Here is a 19,809-nt window from a genome sequence, read left to right as displayed (position 1 = left end):
TGTTTTCATCGGATATACAGAACTCTAATATTTAACTTACTTTAGATTCACTAAGCTAACATTCATACCCTTGGTCTCTTTCTGATACATTTGATGAGAATAATGGTAATCTATTATTATTAATGTTGCACTATTACTTGATTATATTACAATATACAGACATATTCAATTCAAACGCTCCATAATTATGTAAATGCTTTTGAGCTTCGCAATAAACGGATAATCTTATCTCATAAAGCTTAATGCAATTAACTAGTTTTATTCAACACCTGCCTTGCGTGTGTTGATTGAAATATGATGCTGAATTATACCTTTAAGTTACATAATATTTTATCGGCATGTTTGTTTTAAGTTACAGGTCTTTAACTTTTCCTTTCAGGTGTAATTAATGTTTGAAAATATGAAAACATGGAGTACAATTTCCATTTAATGTCAGGGTTATAATGAGCTGTCAGACTTTGGTACAATATCAAGTGGCTTTTACCACTTATCAGACAGTGAGGGTAGATCACTATAATTATGAACATACCAGGTTAATATCGTAGCGCTCTCTACTTCGTTAATATAAACGGAATCCTTTAGCTCTTTGCAAGTTAACAAATATCGTGTATGATTTTCAAACCGTTCTTTCAATCCCATATCAAATATTATAGAGATGTAAAACACTTTTTATTCCGCTCCAATGATACTGTGTACCACGTAATAAACTTATTTCCATATTCAAGACATACTCGTATGTATAGTGTGTGTCATAATGGCTAAATCCTTTATGTCAAAAATAAAAACTAGGAAAGGTTTAGGGAATGCAGGCAGAAACACGGGCAAAGAAAATAACATCTTCGATAATACTCTGCCTATTACTTAGTTAATTATGTAGAAATTAAAATTGTTTGCATTTATCGCTTGCTCACTTGTAAAAAAACATCACAAAACAGCTAAAGTCGCCAAGAATTGGTAGTCCTATCAAATTGCTACCATAAACGGTTGTCATAATACGAAGAAGCGTGCTTAATAGTAAAATATGTAATTCATCATGGGTTGTCCAGTGTCCACGCACGTAGTTTGAACGACGCGGAAGCATTCAAACCTGCACTAACACTAACGACCGGTGCATGGCGATCACCGGAACTGATAGCTCAAGTCCGACGTAGGGACGCACACTTAAAATATATTAGTCGTTCACTTCGAGTTGACCACTGTCCCTCTCCGCGCACCACACACGTACCTCAAGTCGGAACGTACTGACAGCGTTTTTTTTATAACATTGAAATGGCATACAAGCATGCAGTGCACCTGATGGTAAGTGGCTACTGCCGCCCATTGACGTTTGTAATCAACCCCTGAAATAAGATAGATTCCTACCTGAGGTCGGCCACAGACTACCCCTGAGAACTAAGCTAGAATGCCTCGAATGCCTTTGTCTCCCATACGTGCCGCTTAACGATTATTAATTATCGTAGCCTTCATTTATAATTACTATCCTTCATAGCCTCTATGCAAATCACTTAAACAAATGTCCCCGATTAAAAATAAGAAGTATTGAAACTTTCCTAACAATATTTTATGTTTATTGTTTTTTTATCTTATCGAGGTTCTATTACATACGAGGTTCGATTAGAGCATACAGTAAGTATTTTTTGACAATGTAGCAATAGTTGTGCTCGTGACGTCATTTTGTAATAATTGACGATGACCAACTCGATTTGAAGGTGGTAGAACCCGTGGTTCGACTCCGGCGGCACCACCGCCACACCTATTTCTGCTTAATAACAGCAGTGTTAGACGCTGCTGTGTTCCGTTTTGAAGAGTGTGGTACGAGTAAGGGAGACATACGTTTCCGAGGCGTTCCAGCTTAGTCCTCAGGGGTAGCGGCGCATCTGTAGCCGAGCTCAGGTAGTAATATCTAATCCTATTCTCGGGTCGATTACAGATGTCCATGGGCGGCAGTAGCCACTTACCATCAGGTGAACTGCATGCTCGTCTGCTACTCCTATATTATAAAAAAGAACAAATAGTATACACTACACAGTGACCACGCTTATGTTGCGACGTGCGCGATCGCCTAAAACAATCCAAGGGATCAGTAGCCCGTCGTTATTTAAATTAATTCGTGTCTACACCACGATTTATTAATCAAATCACGATGGATCGTTATAGCGTCGTTATTCCTTGTGGACTGTCCTGTGTTCTCAGTGGACATTATCTGTATGAGTTCGTAGACTTATCTTCGTTTTAGTGCATTAACTTGTTAGTGTACCATGTTACTGGTAATGGTTACATTGGTATTTGTACACCGTTAACTGTGCAATATAATTTCCAAGTAACATCGCTGTGGTATACAGAGAGATTAAAACACCAATGAACTGTCTGATTTTATAAGGGTTCTGGTTTTCGCTATTTGTCTACAGAACCCAAACTAACGAGCCTCTTAACTAGACGAGAACTTCTTGAGAAATCGACTTAAGCATTCAGGCGTCCGTTTTCTATAAAAACATCTGACGAGAATAAGAATAAGACAACCTTCACTGACTTAAATCATAGCTCATCTGTATCGCCGGCTATAGATACAAAAATAAAACGATTTTTTAACCACCAACCACAATATCTTCATCAGCACAAACCAGCCCCTGCTCGCGCCGCACTCAACTGGAAACAACGCCGCTTCCGTGACGGCTCCCTTTTGACTAATATAATGAGGTTGTCCTTACATTAAAAATACTCTCCCAAAATATTCGATCAATAATTGTTTTACGATATTAAAGCTACATTGTACAAATTAGACTAAAATGGAATTGTGGATGAAATGATATTCTTGTAACTATGACAACGTATTCGTCTTTTTCAAATGTACCGTATCATTGTTTTGTTTGTGTTTTTTTCCTCTATTTCTGTTGCTTTAATATACTATTAAATACTACATGTATCCTATCCTTCAAAACCTATTCCTTCTCTAATTTCACGCACACTATCCTAATTTCTTCGCTTTCGTAAGTGTGCAATAAAGAGTATTCTATCTATCTATCTATGACAACCGAATGAATAAAATCTAATAAAATCATGATTGAGATATATCAAAACACTTTGTATAGTAAACACGTATGTATGAAATTACACATACATATTTACAATTTAATTAACTCTCAAATACAAAGCTAGTACACAAGTAGCGAATGCATGTACTGCAAGTAATTGTACATTACAACCCAACTTGTTCTTGCTACTTAATTCTATCGCTCACTTATAACAGTGTGCGAACATGTATACTGTATAGTCTGTACAAATGAACCTGTTTCCATTACGTCAATTACGTATCATCTATAATTACTGGAATTGGTCAAACACAACACGTTGTACCCATTTTATTAAGAGTAAGCGAAGAGGAAAATTACACGTGTATGTATGCATTTTACATACATACATTGTGTTCAAAATGCACTGATCTATTTACAGAGAATCCAGTTCTGTTTATTAAACGTTATTACATAGCTCTTGTGACACAGTTTTAATCCTTTATTTTGCAGTTGGAAATACAAATGCGAAGACATAAAACTAACCAGTTTTTCTTCACACTTTGCCATCGTCTACCCTTAGTTTTGCATAGCTCAAGGTTAAATTATAGTTCGAACACTTACACAAACCAGTTCGAGATGTTACATATTATCTGCAATAAGAAAATAAGTTTAATGAGCATAGACAACGTTTATGCTCGCAATTAAAAAATCACACATACGATTATTCTGAAAATAAGATGCGCACCACTGTTTTAAATTAAATAAAGAAATGTGCATGTCTGTTCTGCCCTTATTTATGTAAGCTTTAACTGTACCCAGATTTTCCCACGTGATTAAAATCGCGAGCACAGGTGTGCTTTATTTAATAATCTTATGGGAAACTCACTGATAAAACTCAATAAAGAAGTCACAAGTACATAAAAGTGCCAGCAATTAGAGTTGGAGAAAAAGCTCAAAAGTTGATTGTTCCATGCAACCGTGTAATTACACATGAATTAACTGGTGAATCTTTACCGAATGATATTCACCGCACTGACATTTTTTGTATAGATCGAGTTCTTGTGCAGCATTTTATGTCTATTTTAACTTAGTATTACATTAGATGCAACATAATTGAAGAAGATATGTACAATAGAGGTTAAAATACGGTTATTTCTCTACCAATAATAATAATAATATTTCTAAGAATGCAAACTACGAGTATAGTAGGTCATGAATATAGGACTACACATGTGCAGAATTATAAAAGAGTAAATATACCGAACATATGACGCATCACCGCAATATTTCTATTTCCATATATAAAGTCGACCGAGATACGATAAAATCTCTATATAAACCACTTTTACGACTTTAAATACAGTTAGACCTCAGTAAGAAAGTTAATGTCTTCGCTTTGTTGAAACTAAAACTGACTTTTTTCTCTGGCACGGCGATTGGCGTTATTCATTTATTTCTTGTATTTCTGTAACGCTTTTTTGATGCCACCAATTTCAGTTTCTTTTTAAAGTACCGAAAATAACAGTCGATATCTCGATTTTTTTCGTCAATGAAAAAAGTTCCCGTCTTAAATAACGAGGACATTTTAATTGTAAGATTTAGGTATCGGTATGGTTTTTTGTATTGATTAAATGTAATGATAAAAACTGTATACAACTCTAATAAAATCGTTAAGTAATAAAAAGTAACGAGATAAAATACAAAAAGATGTCTTGATCGCTGACTTCCGCTCGATTCAGATATTCATGTCAATGATTTTATTGTGATATTATCGTGATGGTCCAATTTCTGCAGATATTATCATTTCTGCGGCGAGCATGGGTAAGGTAACACTGAATTCAACGCCGAACATGGAAGCGGCCCGTTAGAATTCTTTTCGCAAACAAACCGACAACAGACACGCCTCGATACGCTATCATAGAAATTTTACGCCTCTAATTACAAATTACTAGTAGACGAGCAGATATGTGACCAAATATTTCGGAGTAGGTTAAGGTTGTTACTTCATTATGTTCTTATGGTTATCGTTAAATATTTACTATTTACACTAATATTATAAAGAGGAAAACTTTGTTTGTTTGTTTGGTTGTAATGAATAGGCTCAAAAACTACTGGATCGATTTTAAAAATTCTTTCAGCATTCGAAAGCTACATTATCCACGAGTAGCATAGGCTATATTTTATATGAAATATATTTGATAAATAGATTTTGAGGCGGTACAAAGTTTGCCGGGTCAGCTAGTCGTTTATAAACGTTTACATCATTTTGCATTATATTGTTGTAGGTATCGCATCTTCTTGTAAGTCATAACTGTATTTGTCTTTACTTAATGACCATTTAAAGATTATATTTATACGGCATAAAACGCAATAATTATCCATTATTGCCTTGCTACGCCATAACGCTACGCTATGGTAACGCGTTGATGTCTTTAGTACTAGCATTTCGAATATATCTTTTAAATAGATTAAAATGGTTTAAATGATAATCATTTAGTGTAGTACTTCTTACTCACAAAATATAACATAACATAGACTCTTTTATATCTTTTTTTCATTTTTTACAAGTATTATTACAAAATTTAAGTAAATATGTAAAATTAAAGTAACTTTGTTGTTTATGTGACAATTACTGTTGAAGCTAGGAAATAAATTATAAATTGACTGACAATGCAATATAGGTAAAGGTGTTTCTCGCGATTTCTATACCAATCGATGTCTGATTGTCTCGCGGCAGGTTGTGACAGAAAGCGTCGGCTGTGAACTTCTTAAAGAGGGTAATGTCCGTCATTGAATGGTTGTGAAACAACAGCAACGTGACTTATTCTGATGGGCACGACGAGCGTTGACAGCGTGGATAATGTTATCGTTGTGTCGCGACGACGATCAGGAGGGCTCTGAATCAATCCTGATGCTGGGAGCGGGGTCGTTGACCGCATCACACGATGTCTTCACTATTATAAACTACTATAGTACTATACCGTAAATCGTGGAACTGTTGCCAATTTAATTTCATTTGGAAAATATAAATATTCTCGAAGCTTGCGGTATCAAGTCAGCATGATGTCATACAACGTGTTTACTACATGCTACCATACGCTGCATTTTTGCAATTTAAGTATAAAAAATACCGGCTTTTCGAGACAGTGAAAGGAAATAAACATCTATCTAAACAATTAACAAAGAAAACAATTTATACTACAATAAAAATAATTATACGACAAAAATTAATTAAACACCATCTCCCATCACATCATCATTAAATGATTTATGTAATTAATTACACAAACACCACTTGTGCTAGGCTTTATAGATGGAACCCTGTAATTAAATTACTTCATCCTACGTGCTAACTGTACATTAAATATTTCCAAATGAAATTCTATCGAGCAGTTCAATAAACGTTGCTACGATAAAAAAGGTAAATGCGGTTTCAATTCCAACCGCACGACAGGACTAGAATTACAAGGAAGAAAAACGTCGCTGTGGAATCAGGAAAAAAATGTCGTTCCGCGAGAAATTAGATAACTATATATTTCACACGATCTATAATGATAGAATTTATTGCTTATGAATTGTTATTGGCAGCGAAGTTTTTATGTAAAGATTATAGATGGTTCGACTGTGGTACATAAAGATAAAGATAAAGATAATTTATTTGCTTTGAACATTGAGAAAAGATGTAACATACAATATTAATAGTCTCTCATTCAGCCTTCCTTAAGCATGCAAATTGAATTAAATTAAATCAAATTATATTATATAAAATTAAATTAAACCAAATTAAATTTAACTATACTACCTGCATTAAATTAATTGGTTTGATTTTTTTAGTTATTTAGATTAAATTATACATTATACAAGGAAATACAAAATTAATTTAAATGCAATGCTTGTGTTGTTACGTAATTTTGTCAAGTTTACAGAGAGACTTATTCGAACGTAAAGTAATCCGAATTGGTACTCAACAATGCTATAATAATATACCATAAATATAATTACTCAAACTTAATTTCAATTCTCAATCTTAATTTCAAATGGTATAATAAATCAATTATGGATGTACATACAGTGGCGTAGCTACCTAGGGGCTAGGCGGGGCAGTGCCCCGGGGCCCTCATACTCAGGGGGCCCTCGAACCCTTACCAGAAATCGCGACCGAACGGAACTTTTGGAAATTTATCCCATTTTCAAAATAAATATGAAATGTTGCAACCCCACTTTAAACATGAACTCAGTTGCAAGTAATTTAAAAGTTATGCCTAGGGAATTCCCCTAAATTCTTTCTGTACTAGTACTTAGTTTTACCTCAACTAACTCAAGCATGGACTGTTCACCAATCATGCAAGGAAATAATGAGCAAATATGGAGTGCTAGAATGCGACCTAACGGAAGTATTCCGCCGTGGGGCCCCGGCGTTGTAAAATAGGGCCTCCCCCTCTCTTTCCGTGGGTGCCGTAAGAACCGGCTAAGGAATACGGTGCAGACCACCTATGCACAAATGTGAATAGTTTGCAGACATATGTTTTTTTATGTTTATTTGTTAGTATATTGCGGTTTGGTAGACATATACGAGTATATATATAAATCAATAAATGTATTGATCGGCATGTTAATGCGCAATCGTATCAAATCGGGGTGCGCCGACACATGGACCCTTAATTTATTTAAGTAATGTTATGTGACAAATTAAAGGAAAAGGAAAATTTTGAAGAAAATACGTATTTTTTCATGCATTTGCATACTAATCCTTAAGGATTATACATAAATACATATGTCATAACATGGAAGAATTTGTTGGTTAATCAACTAATTCTTCGATGTTATGACATATATGTTTGTAACTTGCGAAAATATAACGGACACATTAGCGTCATAGGATCGTATCCAATCGTGGTCCTATGACGCTTTGATCTGCCTATTTTAAGAACAAATGTCCCTACAGTGAAACATTTTTTATTTATGTGGAAATGTTATACTTTTGCGGAAACTAAAGCCAGGAATAATTGTAAATAAAATAGTTATTTAGTCAGTTAGGCCCGACCTTTATATGATAAATCCTTGACGATCCTATTTCGTTTTATTAGCCAAACCTACATCCAGTATTAATTGTAATTTATGTTGTTACTGTTTAATATTTTTATTACCTGCCCTGCAGTGCACAAAAAAGGGCTTAAATAGCTTAGCATTTATAAAGTATTTGTATATTTCATAGTTTTGTTTGATAAAACCTAATCAGTTTCCATAGCAGTGGGGCCCCATTTTTTTATTTGCCCCAGGGCCCTTGGTTACCTAGCTACGCCACTGTGTACATACTTAATATCAAATAGCATTTTTGTTTAACACATCATTACAAAAATGTGATACATAGATGCCTAACACATCACAAAAACGTGGTATAATCAAACTGTTATGAATGTAAACTTTAATTATGTAATTTACCAATCGTGTAGTAGCAGAAACATTGTTAACCAACACTGCACCCGTGACTGACAGGCGGCATAAACGTTTTGATGACTTGCCCATAAGTTATGACAGAAGTGAGACATGGAGCCGAACTGACAGCGACGAATCTATCTCATTTACATTTAAAACAAAATAAACATGATTGTTACGTAACCGGCGTGGAGTTTATTGCCGTTCCCGCAGGCGATAGACCATCACGTGTAGAACATTACGAGAATACATTAGTGTACGACTAGGTAACATTCGTTGTACTTAAAAGCTATGTCTTGTCGCTTGACATTTAGGATGACGTTGTCCTAACTTTTCATGCTTGCTACATTGTAGTTACATTAACTTTGTCATTTCTAAATAATTATATAGTAGCTAGAATTAGAAACATAACATTAATATTAGTATCATGTTTTTGTTAGCTTCTGTGTGTAGATTATTCATTTTACAGACATGAGACAAGCAATACAAGTTACAGTAAGAACTTAAAGTAGTTTGAATATACAAGGGAAGAACCGAGATATTATGTGTCTAAATCTACTTAATTTATTATTTTAAGAACGATTTTCGTTGTTAAAATAATAAATCGTTGTGCTCAGAGATTATTACCCAGCAAAGCTATTTTCAAAAAACTTGTCCGAGAGCTTCTGAGCACCTCATCTGACAAATAAAGCTTCTTTTTTTTCTCTCTTATCACTTATATGTATATTTATTTATTATATTTTAAAAATATTTATGTATGTATGTATTAAATATGTATATTATTTATTTATCCTTAATGTATTATATTGTTTATTTATTTAACACTTGTCGCAAATTCTCTCCAATCACCAAGGGTTGACTGGTAGAGAATGCCATTAGGCATTAAGTCTGCCCTGTTGTAATATAACTTTGTGTTACTTTTACAATAAATATATAAATAATAATAAATAAATTATTGTTATCATTGCTTTAAATTTTTTCACCTTTTATCCTTTCTATAGGTTTCAACAAGCATATTAAAAATAATTATTTGTTTTTGAATCCTAGAACTTATCTCTACTCAATGATCAAGTAAGATGCAGAATACAAAACAAGTCGCGCAAAAAATGCGTTTAATTCAAAACTGCAAATAATATGTCCAAACAAATTATAATTTACATTTTATGAGCCCATTAATCACAAATAAAATTAAGTCCACGGCATTAACCTTATCTAAGTATGTAAAGGTGTCAATGCATTCGAAATTATGTTGTAAGTTGAGCTGGTCGGGTCAGAGTCATGCTCTAGCTGTCTGTGACGAGGCTCAGCTGGCATCGGAGGGCGCCGCCGACATCATTCTCAAGCCATGCCACGCGTCACTGGCTGCCGGCCAAACGTGTCTAAGAAAGGACATTGCCACATACGCCGACATTATTTCAACTATTTAATTAAGTTCCATTTGAAGATTTATCGCTTCAAAAGGATATTTACGCATAAATAGTAAATTTCTTGAAAAATAGTCAACAGTTATTTTTGATTCATGAATTAGATTAAAGTTATAAACTTAAGTTGTAGAGCCTTATTTGCAATTTTTTTATATAAATGTACATGACAAAGCCATTTTTATATCATTTAGAGGTTCTTTATTGTTGGTATAATCTATATATTTGATTGATGATGTTATGTGGTCGAAAAAGTTACGTTCAAATTAATACGTGAATTTATAATGTCAATCATATATTTTACCTTCACATACTTCGTTAAACTAACATAAGTTTGAACCTTAAGTGTTTTATTATTTTGCATTTTTATTAGGTGCATTATATTGCATGTTTTATTATACTAAGATCATAACCCTTTCCAGTGAAAGCGCCTGGTCGATTCGACCAAAGGTCATCGATTGTAAAACATAGCCTATGTATTATTGAGGTCGCAAATTTATTGTTTTATATACTGGCCAAATGTATGCCGTGATCGTCGGATAAACTAAGAAAGGATTTAATCCTGAATCCAGCAACAATCAAGTCAATCTACTACGATCAACCATAAGCAAAACCAACAATATAACTACAGCCAACGTCCCCTTTCACAAAGATACACATATATCCAGCGGAAAACTTATAAAACCTGATGAAAGTATGGATAGGGATTTCTAATACAATATAATAACTATAAATTATGGCTTTTGTCACAAACACGTCATTATGTTTAATGACTAATAATCGTATATTATCAGCATGAAGTTTTGTCAATATATTTAGAAATGTACAGAAAGAGATGCTAATTCTAAATAACACTTTACGGTGCAGATTAAATTTATTAACACTAGTTAAGCACTACTAGTATAATTTACGTTTACCGCCGCATTACCTACATTTTCATTTTCTTAGAAAGGCTTATTTCGAATTTTCACAAGTAGCAAGTGAAAGAGCTGGCAGATAGCTTCTGAACATAAAGCGCAATGTCGAAGCTTGTGCACTTTCTCATTTATTCATCAGTTTAGTGGGTCGCGGACGACTTGCGACGGCGATGTGCGACCGTTGCGCACGCGCATAGCTCGGACTATGAGATCCGATAAATTCATTACATATAACAATCCAATAGTTTGTCACGCGAACCAAACTTCCAGTGAAAGTCAAATCATCTTTATCAAATTACCATTTCCATGCCGTGAGATTTAATTACAAGTTTATGTCACAAGTTATAACAATTATCACAGAATTTATTTTAAAACTTTTTGAATTTTAGTGTAAACGTGAGGAGCAATATTGTTTTAATGCAAACACAAATTTTACGGTGCATTTGCTCAATAAATACAGAGCAGTACTCAGAAAAGTCTTGTTTAAGGAGTAAATTAGTATCATGTTTCCGCATTCTCGAGTTTCATTTTCGCGCAACGGATATTTTGCACGCACAAAACGGAGTAGAATTTTGAATAAGTATATCAAAATGTTTAATTTATGATTCTTAAATTAAAAAAAAACTTACTTTACTCATTACTGTGAATCTAGTGCATATATTATCATTAACGGTAAACTGATTACAAGAGCATGGTAGGAGAAATAATACCTATGATTGAATATAAAAAATGTTGATATGTGACCGGGATTTAAAAATATCAGTCTCTCGTCACGCCCACACATTAGCCTCACTTATGTCGACCAGAAAACGAATAGCGTGGAATGACAAAAATCTTAGTATAACTGTTCTTAGCAGACGCAAGTCACTGGAAAGGTACGTGGTAGATGCAGTTAGAATTGCTGTAAACGCTCCGAGAAAAGTCGTAAACGTAGTATCTTTACTCTAAGTAAATTGAGATCCATAAACAACTGTTTAAATGGAATGAAATTGGAGTGTGTCTGCGTCTACAAAATGACGTTTGTCATGGGGAAATTTTTTAGTTATATGTTAGTCAAATTAAATTATAATAATTGATGGTAAGTAAAAAAATAATTAAATACATCACAGATTATATTTTGAAAAGAAGTTTCATACGTCTTTTAAACATAACCTACACACATTTTTAAATGCGTTTATAACTTCTAATTATTCATTATTTTATTTTAAAATATTTATCTCGAAACGGGCACTATAAACACTATAAACTGACTTATAATACACACAAATACACTCAATGTTTTTAAACATTTTTATCTAATAAATCATTCGGTTATGCTGCCCGAGGCAAACAATGTTAATAGAATTACGTGGCCATTATAGCAACGTACCAGAATCGTGATTCTCTTCAACTCCCATTTGTTTTTGCGACTGTGAACAGTGGAATTATAAGTAAATTATCTAATCTTAATTGCATTTACTTTATGTTTGTACTAACAGTTGGAAATTATACTTAAAACTTTCGTGATATTATCTACGCATATAATTTAGTATAAATAAATTTAATATTGTTGTATAGATAACTTAACTTCAGAAACTATGGATATAAATTATATTTAGTTATATCCAGAAAACTCAATCGAAATCACTTAAACGATTTCATTTATTTTTATTGCAAAAGAAATTCGTGTGGTGCGGTCTCGAGCGAGCAACGAAGATTGAATTACATGGCTATTAGATCACATAGAGACGGCACGTGAGGCGCCAACACGTACTATCTAAGACCGGTATTATTCTTACATATATCTGCAATCTGCAATTTATTACGATTGAAAAATGTAATTTAAATCCCCATCCGACATCGCAAATAAATTAGTTTTATGGGGGAGCAAGATGAATTCACCAGAAAATTATAGAGTGCCTAATGACAAAAAGTTATGCCATCAAAGCGCACTGCTACCTCTAGATTTTTTGTATCAAGAATAATAAAGAACATTAAATTAGTATAATAAGAGATAGAAATTGCTGGACGAATATTATATTTTGATTTTCTTATTTACATCCAAAGCCCTATGACTGACTACTTGGAGTAATTAAAAATATTCTTATTTTTTAATTACTCCAAGTAGTCAGTCTATCTAAGAACTGACCATGTTTAGTTTTCATTCATACTTTGAACACCTAGACAAAACTATGGGCACACAATTTTTATCAAATATGATCCTCGTAGCACAGTGGTTACGATTCCGTTCTGCCACGTAGAGGGTTTTAGGTTTGATTTCTCGATTGGAACAAGCGTATTACTAATGAAGATTTTATTTTATCTTCTTGTTGGCTTTCTATGTCGTACACTACTAAATAAAAATTCTAGTATGCTATTGTAAGTATTTAAATGATGCTACCATACTTCCATGCTTATATTTATACCGTTAAAGACAATACCACCAAGATTTATCCTAATTTCTAATGTATACATTTTGAAAGGGCAGATCTACGGCAAGTCTCAAATAAAATGTAAGACATTACGGAATTGTAAGATGGTTGTGGGTCGTCAGAGCCGACGCAGAGAGGGCACTGGGTCGGGGGAAAGTAGTGGGGCCTTATGTACGCGTGCACGGTGCATGCCGCCGCAATTACATTCACGTACTACCGCATTATGTCGCTGTCGGATTTAGAAATCGTTGGACCTGAACTAAGATACAATAGGAAACATTCAAAGAAACAAAAGAGAATGAATTCAAATTCCACACGAACGAAAGTACGGGCAAATACCACGCAAAAGTAGGTTATTATCAATGCAGGTAGAATGAGATTTTCAAAAATGCCTTTTCCTTCAACTCGCATATAGAGCGGACCTACATTAGCAACACATTTATTATTATAACGAGCTTTTGCCCGCGGCTTCGCTCGCGTTACGAAGTAATATTTTCATCCCCTATTTTATCCCCTTAGGGGTAGAATTGATCAAAATCCTTTCTTCGCGGATGCCTACGTCAGAACATCTACCTGCATGCCAAATTTTAGCCCGATCCATCCAGTGGTTTGGGCTGTGCGTTGATAGATCACTATGTCAGTCAGTCACCTTTGAGTTATATATACTTAGATAATAGTATCGAAGAAGGAGACTTCTTTATAGGTAAATAGTTACTAAACCTCATTGATATCTATGATTGACCTTAAGTAGGATAAATGTCCTTCTTAAACCCGATCTAATAAGCTTGCTACTCCGGAGAAGTAAGAACGCCGTACGAGTTATAAGGAAGAAATAAATGTGGGTGGTAATAGTGCCGCAGTTAGACCATAAACAATATCATACTATATACGATAGTCGTATACCATAAACGACATTTAGTTTTTTACTGGTAAGTTTTGCTTTGAAGTTACGAAAACCAAAAAACAATTTAAACTTTCTAGAACCCTTAAGAAGTATTTTTAAATAATTGGTATTATAAACCGACAATAAAACTACTGGAAAGTTGAAACATAAAGTGACTTAAATATATTCTTATCACACTCTTTATGAATAACACATGGCTACGATCTTTCACGTAATCCGCCTTAAGGTATAAGTACTTTTCTTGGGAATGTAGTTCTACTTTTACGGTCCTTGCAACGCGTTCCGTGTCTTATCATAGCAAATTAATGATCCTGTTTTCATAAGAGAACTGTTTTATGTAACTACTGCATATTTTAAGTTAACTGTAATATTTATTATGTAAATGTAGGGAGATTACTTGTTTGTAAATATTAATGTGTAAGTAGTCCTAATTTTGATTTTCATGTATCTACCTCAAAAGAGGGTGAGGGTGGTAGAACCCTTTGTGGTTCGACTCCGGCGGCACCACCGCCATACCTATTTTTGCCTAATAACAGCTGTGTTAGTCGCTGCTGTGTTCCGTTTTGAAGGGTGTGGTAAGGGAGACATACTTTTCCGAGGCGTTCCAGCTTAGTCCTCAGGGGTAGTGGCTCATCTGTGGCCGACCTCAGGTAGGAATATCTAATCCTATCTGGGGTTGATTACAGATGTCCATGGGCGGCAGTAGCCACTTACCACCAGGTGGACTGTATGCTCGTCGGCTACTCCTATATTATAAAGTAAAAAAAAAAATACCTCAAAAAAGTGAAAATATGTACTATGTTAGTCTCTTTGTAGTTTCAGCGCATATTTTTTACTAATTGACTATATATCGACATAATAGGTTATTTTAAAAAGAATATGTATAACTACATTTTGTACAGAAGTACTTGTAGAAATCGTAAGTAGACCTTACAATATCTCTTTAATTCATAATTAATAATTCATTCCACGAAATGTGCTTTCACTTACAGATGTGGAACTTTGACAAAATTATGAGCAATTTAAAACTAAACCTGAATCTGAAACCAAGTTAAAAGACGCAAGTACTAAAATAGACTGGGTAACAACGAGCAATAAATTATGGTAGCACGGCAGCTGACGCATGTTACCACCACAAGTCATACCCACGACGACCTGGGAACTGACTCTCTAACACTTCGCGAAAGTCTATCAATCAACGGAAACTATGATTAATGACCTTTAAAACAAAAGTCATTAATCTCGCATTAAGCCATTTGGAAATGAATCACTTACTCAGCTTTTGGCGCCCCCGTTTCAAAAAATATTTCGAATATTTAATTATAACCATTACGATTTGAATATAATTTATTACAGTCAATGATATTGGTTTAATTTTACATTGAAGCGGAGAAAAGGGATCACTTTAATCAATTGCTCCGTAAGTATGGTATTAAAAGCGATTTGATATAAAAACGCTTTGACCAGTGTCAGAAATGCTAAACTAGCATCGATCTATGGAAGAATAATATGCATGCTACGAAACAAAACAAGATGCAACAAATAAAATACAACTACTATCGCTGAAACCTTACAAGCCAGCCCGGCGAGACATGCGAGGGTATATCGCATGCTTATGATGAAATCTTGCATTCAAATGCCTAGGAATAAGACTAAAAGCCGGCTTATGGCAAAATGGGTACTCAATTTTATAATATTATTATTCTTATTATCATTTACTTAAAGAAATTTTCCCATACGACATATTGTTGAGTCGCTCATTAGCGGTTAGCAAATGCGCTGATACCATTATTTTGACTTATTTATGAAATTCACGTCAATTACTATGATTTATTAATAATACCGTAGTATATTTATTTCCTTTCTTATAGCGACGAAGTAACGTTACTATGTTCTGGTTTGATGGATATATTCTTACCTACAGAAGTTTCAACTGAATCCTCAACTGTATTTTTCTAATATTAGATACGACTTATTTCTCTTTTTCCAATTCTATCACTTACATAAACATTTTCAAACAAGGTCGTCGTCAACTCATTACTGTCCCATTGTTGGGCAGGGGTTGTTCTTGGAGTGAGATGGGCTAAGTATGACCATGAATTCTACCGCTTCTTCATATGTACATTGGTTTTTCTTACAATTTAAACAAATAATAAATAATACACAGAATAATAATAATAAAGACACATAATACACAGCCCAGGATTTGAATCTCAAACTCTCGCATTGAGAGCCCGTATATCTAGCTAGAGGTTATCAACATATACGTCGATAGATCAATAATATTAAAATTCCTTTCCATCCATATACACTCCATTGTATATTAAACTTTCTTTCATACAAGTGGGCCAGCAAAGATTTGGGCGGCGCACCCGGTCAAGGCCACTTGCACTTGCCCGCAAAAAACCACCAACTGGTTATGCGCCCACGCATACGGTTATCATAGTCGTATTTTTTGCGGTAACGCCTTACGACATACGATGCAAGTTATGACTAACTATAAGCCATTGATCAAACTTTTTGTAACCAGTTTTAATACTCCCATCGACTCTACATTAAGATTCACAATGGACAAAAATAAATAATAATACACCATTTAATAATGGCACATAATACAAATGAGCCTAATAAATAATACGGGTGGGCGTAGTTTTCGCTTAAAAATAGACTATTGAGAACGTTGGAGAAGGCTATCGCCTGTGAAACTCGATTCAGCCTATTTGCAAGCGATAAACAAAACAGCACGCGTCGTAAATATCAAGTAGGCTTCTTAAGGTAACAAATTATGGGCAAACACTCCCTAGAGATCTTATATCCTCGTGTTCCGTTCTGTTTGCTCTTTTTCAATGACATCGCACTAAATAAGTTGCTAAAAATAATCTATTTTTTTTTTATTGCAATGAACAAGCTGTAAGATGCGGGGTTATTAAATTTTAATAACAAGCATCACGTACTGCTGAGTCGACTTAGAACCAGTTTAAAACGAGATTCATATAATTTTGTACTTTGGTATTTACTATTTTCTGAATCTTATGCTAATAAAAACTGTATCTATTTTTGTAGGCAGCTTTTAATGACTGCAGCTATTTATAGATGCTGTAAAAACTAAATTAATAAAGTTTAAACACAGTTGTAACATATATACTGCGACAGGGTCCAAGCTCATACCCAAGTCCATTTTATAGTAGCATTTTTTGTCACATGTATAAATAATGTAAATGTAACATTCATTTTATTGTTAAGTCCGTATGTGTCCCTATTAACTTGATCTTCATAGTTTTTTAACCGTTTTCGTTCAAAATAAAGACGTATTTCGTCCGGTGCAAATGATCAGGCTGACCATATTAGTACTCGACTTGCAAATAGTTAGCAAACTTTTACTTTTTTCCATACTTTGTCGAACAACTCAAAGGTCCATTTACTGTTATTACTGGGACTAAAAAACACTAATCAACAATAGCATGGAACTGTGGGTATCTCACGCGAGTGCATATAATGGTGGAAGGGGCCGACGTCTCCTTCATGTAATTCTCCTGTAATGACGGTAATCATTTTACCATCTACGTACCAATAATGCGCGCTTGCTTAGTGCAATGGGGTTAGGTAGGCAACGCCTTCGAGGCGCTCACGTCCACTTTGTTTTATGTGGTTGATGCCTCAAATGAAGCAGTTTAGTTATTTATAGAGCTCGATTACATTAAATATGTACGTTGATTCGCTAAATTGCAACGTTGCCGTAGCAATATTGCGGGCGCCCGGAACATCCTGACTCCTCTCATTACAGCGAAATGAGGTAAATTGCTGTAAGATGATTTCCGGCACGCTGGTAAATGAACAATAAATCAAATTGTGTTTTAGTTAACTATTTTAAATATAGAATTATTATTACAGTGAGCTTTTTACATTTTGTAATTTATCTCTTGTCGGTCAGTAACCATAATAAAAGGCCATTGACCATATCGATCACAAGCCAATGACTCATTTTGAAAACAAGCATCGTAAGATAGTATGATTGATTGATAAAGATAAAAGATCTTTAAGTTTATTATTATAATTAACTATTGATATTCGATTAGTTGTAATGTGACAATTTTCAATTAGGTAATTTTTTTACTGAATTTCATATTATTGATGAGAATGTTATATCGTTTAATTATCTGTATAGTTAAAGTATTTTTACGATAAATATTTTTTTACTTTTACTGTTACAGTTACAGTTACTTAATATAACTTTAGAAATAAATTATATACCTGAGTTTCAACCTTGATTATAAAAGTTAATAAATAAGGTAAAAAAAATACCTGCAAAAGTCGGCTGCACAGCTCAAAACAGTTTCACGGGAAAAATGTTCAAGTACAATTTAACACGCAACTAAACTGTGTCCTGGCAACACGATCGCGATCACTAAACCCTAAACGGGAGCGATTGGTTCGGGACGCGATGCCGTGGTTGACCGCGCGATGTACCCGGGCGCGTGCAGACACGCTACCGACCAGGCGTCACAAACGGAATGAAATGGTGAAGAAGACGCCGCCGTCTTTTATAGACGTGACCGTAACCTGACGCCGGATAACGGACTCGTACCGGCGCAGGCGCCACTCAACTATCACTCGTAACGCCCACAACTAAAACACATATTTGAAACCTCATAGATTTTCCTCTCAATGTAACAGATAGATCGAATTTTCAATAAAGCGCCCCGAGCTGAACTGCAATTTGCAAGCGCTTACCCGCAAAGTTAAGGCACGCCCGAACAAGACGACAGGACAACGGCACTCCAAATGCCATCAAAGTACATCTTTGACGTAGCCCTTATGGGACGCGGAAATCTGCATTGAAAGCAAATTAAATGAAATGGCTACAAAATGTTGAGCTCAACTGAACACATTTAAATTCAAACATTTTTCATATAAGCAAACATAATATATAAAAAGAAAAGTCTTGTATTACTTAACCTGTAAAATAACAAATCAAGAAGAATTTGTTATACATTAATTTCTGTTTCAAGTTTGAGACAGTAATGTATATCATGTACGTTACTTTTAACTATAAAGTTAAAGACAGATATTTCTCATACATTTAGTTTTCAACAGATATTTAAAGCCGTATCAGTTACAGTAGTGCGCTACGAGATATATAGGAAACCCAGATAAGCATTTTGAAGAGCTTATTTAATAGCTCTCTGTGAATGTCTTACAAAATAGATCAAGTTCGTAATAAAAAGTGGGCAATATGGACCTTGTAAATTTCCAGTAACAAATTTCAGTTTCAAATTTCCAGTAATGAAAATTGTTTCAAAAATTGAAAAATGTTATAGCTGTGACGTTTCGTAGCCTAATAGTTAATAAAAGCTTATCACCATTGTAAAATTGTAAAGGGAAATCTTATCTTAAACTCACAAGTGTCATTTATTAGATTATTTTATACTAAGTACGCTTAATCTTAATCGGAATTAAACAAATATGTATCAAATGTTTTAAATACTTCAAATCAGTTGTTTTAGATACTTAAGACAGTAGGAGATCCTTCTACTACTACTACATAGTTTTTATAAGGCTTTATTGGTAAGTTCTCGTACATTTATCTAAATAGCAAGATAGACCATATCTAAGGATCCGTTCATTTATATTTAGACGAAGCCAATTCTATATGACATAATGCTATGTAACCTTTTTAAGGTTTAATACATCACAGTAAATAATAAGCTA

General features: G+C 34.2%; 1 protein-coding gene across 1 annotated transcript in view; it reads right to left on the bottom strand.

Moving 5' to 3' along the window:
- Positions 1 to 18,620, bottom strand: part of tyn (trynity) — a 77,611-nt gene extending 58,991 nt beyond the window's left edge. The window contains exon 1 of the mRNA XM_073080095.1: positions 18,403 to 18,620. The gene's annotated coding sequence lies outside the window, so the exon portion shown is untranslated. The remainder of the gene's footprint in view (positions 1 to 18,402) is intronic.
- Between the last annotated feature and the right edge of the window lie 1,189 nt (positions 18,621 to 19,809).

Source organism: Epargyreus clarus, unplaced genomic scaffold, assembly GCF_041222505.1.
Source record: "Epargyreus clarus isolate Ecla_fem2 unplaced genomic scaffold, WU_Ecla_fem_2.2 ptg000014l, whole genome shotgun sequence".
Lineage (NCBI taxonomy): Eukaryota > Metazoa > Arthropoda > Insecta > Lepidoptera > Hesperiidae > Epargyreus > Epargyreus clarus.
This window is presented reverse-complemented; position numbering and strand designations above follow the sequence as displayed.